This window comes from Vigna radiata, chromosome 10 (assembly GCF_000741045.1).
Source record: "Vigna radiata var. radiata cultivar VC1973A chromosome 10, Vradiata_ver6, whole genome shotgun sequence".
NCBI classification, from domain to species: Eukaryota; Viridiplantae; Streptophyta; class Magnoliopsida; order Fabales; family Fabaceae; genus Vigna; species Vigna radiata.
The window spans coordinates 6,070,617-6,078,572 of record NC_028360.1 but is presented as its reverse complement, the minus strand read 5'-3'; positions in this window follow the sequence as shown (position 1 = coordinate 6,078,572).

Below are 7,956 nucleotides of genomic sequence, written 5' to 3'. Positions count from 1 at the left end.
AAAAAAATAATTTAAATAGTAAAATTTTTGGACTATAAATAGCCATGGGAGGAGAGCTTATTATGCATAAAGAGAGGAAGAATCAAGTGAGAAATCTTGAAAAAAAAATATAGAGAGAAGAAAGAGTTAGGAAGAAAATTTTAGAAGAGTAGAGGTTCTGGAGGGTTTTCGGAGGAATAAATTCTGAGCAAGAGATTGAGTCTAAAATGGAGGTAAGGGGAGCTAACTTTTCTAAAATTTTTTTTATTATTATTATAAAATATTTTTTTATAACTATTTATGTCTTGAAATTTTGTGCAATTATCGTTAATGAAAAATCTATGTGCATATTGTATAACCATTTGAATTTCTGTGGTAATATTATATGTTGTTGTTTTGATATGTGAATAAGAAATTTGTTAATAATACGTTGAGGAACACTTTGGCTAAGGAAAGACCTGGTACTTAAGTTGTCCATTGTGACGCACCTCTCTTTCCTGAAAGTCTACTCGATGTATTTTTAACTAATCCTTAACAAACATATTATATTCTGCTATTTTATTTTTGTAAAATACTCAATGGATATGAAATTTGTATTGAATGTATTATGTTATGTTGGATGTGAAATTTTATGTATTTGAGCATAATGAGAGTGTGGTAGAGATGAGAAATCCTTACCAAAGATCCATCTTGAGAAGTTGGACAGAGTAGGAAGGATGTAGCTTCGGTGGTTTTATTTATATCCGAAGATCCAGTTTGGGGACAGAGTAGGATATGATAATTGAGCTAGCAAGCAGGTGCATCCATATCCGAAGATCCACTTTGGGGGACAAAGTAGGATATAATGTATCTGAGTAAAGTACCATTGCAAGCGTAGAACTTATTTAGAATTCGATATTCACACGATTATTTGATTGGGTTGAGTTTATGATGATCATGGTGTGTTTATTAAATTATTAAGAGATTTGACTTATAAGTTAGATATTATGTTATTAATTTAAATATATCATGTTACTTTGTTCCAATAGCTCACCCTTGCTTTATCTGTTGTTTGGTGGTTATTGTTGTGTTGTGTGTTTCTCTCGGCGATGATCATCCAGTGGGTGTGAGCAGAAAGTGGTGGGATGCCAGTGGAACATGCCTTAGATGGAGGATCGACTAGTGTTTAGCTCTTATGGATGAAATCCTTGTTTTAATCGTTTTAAGTTTGGATTATATTAAGTTTAAAATTTGAGTGATGGTTTGTATATTTAGGAAAACTTTTATTCTCATTTCTATGATTGTTCTATCATATCAAGAATGTAATAACTATATTATAGTTTAATACTATAATTATTGGGATGTTACACTTTGCATGTGTCTTAGCAATTTATGAAATATAATTTTTTTGAATGGGTAGTAACCTTGTGAGAGTTAAAAAATTGAAACTGATGAAGTATGTTACAAACATAGTATGGATCGAAGCTGGATGAATGAACATACTATGGTGCATGTAAGATAGTTAATTTTGTCTTCCATATTAGTTTTATTTAGATTCCTAGTTTCTAACAACTTAACTTTGTTGTTTTAGGTACACGGACACAGTCATTGTAGACCTTTCATGTATGGATTTGTTGAACCTCAGACCATTCAATCTTTTGGTAACACACTTGAAAGCAAACAATATGATTTACAAACATGGATGACTGAGTCAAACAGAGACATATACCTTGTGCCATACATTGATGGGTATGTGTTGTTTTATGTAAAAGTTCATTAAAGTTTACTTAATTAGTTTAATAACTATTTATGATTAATGATAGGTCTCACTGGCAGTTGATGGTCATCATTCCCAAACAATGTAAAATTATATGGTTTTGTTCACTGCACAGGAAGATGAAAAATAACTTGAGAAGCATGCTTCAAGGTTAAGTGTTTCTCCAAAAATGACTCATCACTCTTTAATTGAGTATAGATGACCATTAGAATGTCAAGATAACCCATAAGAATTGAGCTTCTTACATTCATATCAACAACACATGAAACCATCAATGGGAATTACCTCCTTGGAATCCCTTTTCAAACCACACTTAACTTTAATCATAAACTCATTCATAACTTATTCAAACCATTCAGATTTTATACGAAACACATATTAAATTATTATTCACAAAAACATAAAGAAATAAACTTAAAATGCACCATAAAAAATTACCCCTCAGCCCTAGAAAACTACCCCTCAATGCTAGAAAACTACCCCTTAGCGCTAGAGCCACTTGAATGTGGTACTCATAGCCAGAAAACTACCCCTCAACACCATATCAGTTGGCAACACACTTTATGGACGTTGATGCACCTAAGACTTATCCAATTGATCAAAAGGGATTATTACACACTAAAATTGATATGAAAACACATTTTATAACTAAAGCAAAGTACTTCTTTGATCATTAGATCCAAAATATGTGCATTAAACCTATATGACAACACCAAAAGTACCCAAACTCAAATCTACACTTTCTAGCTCAAAACTCTACAAACTAAAGGTATGAAGAAGTCTTAAATGACTCTATGATAAACCCCAAACCTCCCTTTTTTAACCACAAAACATATGTATTTGATAACTCATCATTCCTTAAACCTTGCTACCAATTCCAGACATCAAGACAATATTATAACATAAAATTCATGTTCACAAAAACATCCAAATCAAATAATATCAAATATTCATATTGTGATCAAATCAAATTATCATACATGCAAGTACCAAATTTACACAACGAACATAATAAAAATACAAACACTAGCTTATCTTACCTTACAACAAAGTAATGGAGCTCTATAAACACCGAACCCTTGTTTAGAACTCAAGAAAATCTAGAAATGCCTACAAAACACCGAACAAATATCAGAGTGAGTTCTTAGAACCTGTGATCAATAGGAAACTAGGAAAGAACATTACAACTCACATGCGACAAGAGATAATTAAGCATGATCTCAATTAAGAACGAAAAGAAAAAAAGGAGTCAAAACTTACTTGCTCTATTGAAGAAACTGATGGATTAGAAACGTAAACCTCGTTGTTGTGATGATTTAGCTACCTCTTGATCGTCAAAGAGATGACTCAAGAATTTGAACTCTTAAAAAGAAGGTAAAAAATTCAAGAGAAACAGTTTTTATAGAGAAGATGAGGGTTTTAGATAATGAGACGAGTTTAATAAATTCTATTTATATTATCAAATTATTTTAATTATTAATAATATTCAGTCTCATTATTTTAAAGTATTTATCAACTCTAATATTTTATTTTCTAAATTCTTACATTTACCTAATTAATCACACTTATTGTAATTTTTTTTTTTGTTAAAATCAATTATAATTTCAATATAAAAACAACTTTTATATTGAAAAAGAAAAAAACTCAAAGCTAATATTTTTAAATATAATCTATTTATTTAATAGTTTTATCATTTTAAATATAACTATGTTTAATCTAATTATACTTCTAATCTTATGAAACCGATACTAATGTTACATAATATAATCATATCACATACACAAATCACCCATAATAAATTATGTATCAAAAGTGAGGATAATGATTGATATTTTATGAAATTTTCATATTTCATTGTACACAATCGCAAAGTTAATTTTTTTCTGTATGTTTCATCCAAATTAATTTTTTTTATCAGTATTAAACGAGTTAAAATCGTACATTTTCTCCCTTTTTCCTTTCATGTATCTGTTTTCTATATCTGTAAACAGGTGTTAATAAAAAATTTAAACTTAATTTGATTAAATTAACTAAAAAAAGTCCTCATCAGTTCTTACCAGATCTAGGAAAGTTGGTTTAAGTTGATATATTAATTTGATCTGTCAGATATAAGCTGAATTAGGGCAACCCAGAAAGCTGAATGTGAGTAACTTCAATCAATCACAATCAGAATCAAACTTGATTTTATGACATCAAAACAATAATAATCCATCAGTCATAATTAAAAGTAATCTAATTATAGCACTTCTTTCCCTGTCACCAGCTTTATCACATTTCAAATCAAACAACAAGAACACCAGCATTTGTTCAACTTCAACTTGTTTGCGATGAATTAGGGTTTTTTAATCTAAGTTTATTAACAAGAAAACTTGTGAAAAGTTAATTATTTGACTGATAAGACTCTCCAGGGGTGAGAAATTGAGAAGAATATGAGAGAAGGAAAAGAAGGAAACAAGAGACTGAGCAATAAAGACTGAATGATAGACACAGCAACAGCCTTATGGCTGTTCAAACCACATTTGTATTTGCTTTGCATGTGACATTTTACTATATCTGGTCTTGTCTGTCCATAAATAAATTACTTCCAATTTACTGTCCATAAATCTAGATTAGGATTTTTTTTTTATGAAATTTATATTAGGTATCATCACACAGAAATTTATTAAATAAAAATAAACTCATACACAAAAAAAAAAATTAAATAAATGAGAGAATTAAACCAAATACGGTGAAATAAAATGAAACAATTTTCCAAAATTTACCAAAAATTTTATACAGATCTTAACATCTAAATATGCATTAAATTATGTAATAATTACATTTATCTATTGATATTGTTTTAATACATAAAAAATTAATTTAAAAAATATAGTGTAATATACATACATTATCAATATACATATTTATTAAATTTAATATTATAATAATTAATATTTTTTAAGACAAGTAATATATATATCCACACATATATATAAGATTAACTAAGGCAAAGAGATATGGAAAACAATTCGTAAAAATCGCACGAGTGCAGAATATACTTATAGATTTTTTTTTAATAATGGATGATATTTGAACTACTTAATATAATACATGAAAAACAATTAAGAAGTTTTTGTTCTTTTAGTTCAACTAATGAATTATAATATCACATGTAGTTATCTAAAATAATAAGTACGGGTGTAATTTAATGAATAAATAAAGCTGCAGAAATTATGAATGAATATTAGTATATAAATTATAATAATGGGCTAAGTTGATATCTATATCTATTAAGATAATAAAATTGTTTTCGGAGCGTCAATTATCATTAAACTTAAGTTTCATCAATCAAATTAGTTTTTAAAATTAAAATATAATTATATAGTTATAAATCATTAATTAATTTAGTCTCTCCTTTATTAATTTATGTCATTTGACTTTCATGAAAATATTAAATTGAATAAAAGTATCACTCAAGTAACAATATGTAAAACCCCATAAAATGATATTAGAAGTGACGATAGTTTAAAAACAGTGAGAATTCAAATATTTTAATATTAAACAATTTAGTTATAAATAGTTTTGTTATAAATGAGTTTCATTATTTTCAAACGTATCATCTCTCTTGAAACAATTTTTTTAGAGTTTTCTACCTTCTCTCTAAGAGTTCTGGCTTCCAAATAATATGTTAGACGATCACGGCGTTGAAGTCTACAAATCTAACAGATCAGTTTCTGTCTTAGAGCAAGTAAGTTTTGACTCCTTTACCTCTCTCGTCGTCGGCCTCCTCGCCCTCTACGCCTGTGTTGTTGGGGTCTTCACCCACGTATATATCTATATGCATGCCCTCTCCTATATTTTCTTTCTCTCTAATCATTTTCCTCATTGAATATTCCAACCACAACTCCCAAATTCATCTCTTTGTTAATCTCATCAGTATTGAACCTTCCACGATTCAGGACACTTCCTTATTACACACCAACGGGATCAAACAACCATGCATATTTTCTTTTACAAAAAATGTTAGCAACAAACTCATCAAAGTGTAAATCTATGTTAAGTAAAATAAAATGAATTTTACACGTGGCGATAGAGGGCAAGGATATGGCGGTAACATGAATTTTCTTTTACAAAAAGTATTAACGACAAGCACATCAAAGTGTAAATCTTTGTTAAGTAAACACTACTTTACAAAATATTAGATGTTGATTTGCAAAAATATTTTAAAATCAATATTCGACCTCCTCTATTGTTTCTCCTGTAATTTCACCTTCCAAGTGAAATTGGGTCTGGGCTATTTGGGTGAAAATTTTCCCGCTATTTCTATTGATGGATTTATCAATGAACATATCTGTCAATATTAAACATTTTAAATTATCGCACTACAAGAAAAAACACATTTACATACAACTAAAATCCATATGTAAGGCCCAAAACCCATATGTAAAGTAGTGTTACAAACGATTTACATACGGACAAAAATTTGTATGTAAAATGGTAGTAGGTAACTTACATATGGAAATATCCGTATGCAGTTACATACGGATCTATACATGCGTAGTTACATACGGATCTATCTGTGTGTAGTTACATATGGATTTATCCGTGCGTAGTTATATACGGATCTATTTATATGTAACTACACATGGATATATCCGTATGTAATACATACGGATATATATGTGAATTATACCTGTCCAAGTTTTTTAGTGGTGATATTGATACATGTAGGGCATTTATTTGCCTCCTCTAATACCATTACATATGGATAAATCCGTATCTAATGGTATCGAAAGAGGCAAATAAATGCCCTACATGTATCAATATCACCACTTAAAAACTTGGACATGTATAATTCACATATAGAACCAAACCTGGACATTATACATTGCTCAATTCACATATAGAACCAACAAGCATTTCACATACACTTAATTAATCCACAAAAAAGCATTTTACATCAATACATAAGTATTGTTCATATCAATACATAAGTATCCAATAAATAAGTTCTAAAAATTATGTAAATAAGTTCATAAACGGGTTCTATAAATAAGTTCAAGAGTAATGCAAATAAGTTCTAAAAAATGCCTAATAATCCCGATAATCACTTCCATCTTCTGGTTGTTGATCTTATGGTTGCTGTTGTGGTTGGACATTATTTTGTGGCTGATTTTGAACTTGGGGATTTTGGGGTTGGAAAAACTGTTGTGTAGTTGCGACTGCCAGAGGTGGGAGGTATTACATGATGGCATTAATAAAGCCTTGAAACTGTCGAAGTTGTTGATCATGGTGTGCTAGTTGTGTTTGGAGGTTAAAAATGTCTTGTACATTGGGTTGTTGACTAGAAGAAGATGTTTGTGTTTATTGTATATAACTGTCGATACAATCATCTTAGGAACTGACATTTCCAATGCCATATACGCGTCCCTTGTATCTTCTACCAGCAGCCTCTAATCAACATTGGTTTCTCAATCTTTCCTCCTGTACAGGGTCTAGGGGACTAGATGCTGAGGCACAAACATATGCAGTCTCAAATCTTATTTGAGAAAATCTTGGTTGAAAGTCTTCCTACTAAATGAATAAATGATTATCATTAAACCTAAGGTTTAAAACCTACTACAAAATATAATAAAAAATGTGATAAAGTTAGTAGAAACTAACAAGTTTATATGGACTTGATTTAGCACAAGCTCTTTCTATAATTCAAATCTAAATAAATTTCATTCCCAAATTTCACTCCAACATGAATGTTTAAATAATTTTGAAAATAAAGAACTTAAATAATATTTTCAAGCAAAAAACATAATAAATATTTTTTTATAAAATTAAAATTAAATTTTTATAAAATAAAATTAGGTAGGTGGGTTGGTGGGCCAATCCGGCCCACCATGGTTTCAACCCGTATGAGCCGGGTTGAAATCTAACCGCATAAAACAAAATACAATTTTTTCACACCAAACCTAGCCCAAACCTATGATGGGTCGGGTTAATCTGCAAATTGTGACCCATTTGAACAGTTCTACTTAATGTCAATGGTTAACACTGTACTACTTAATATTATTGAATATTGTATTAATTAATTATTAATGTGGTTTGACAATCCAACATTTGCGCCGGCTACAATGAAGCCACCACGCTAATCTATCTATAGTGAAGTAGTTATTAGTTCTTATGATTCATAGTTCTTATTTATAAACTTAAATAAACTTTTTAAATAACTTTTTAAATTGAGTAATGCC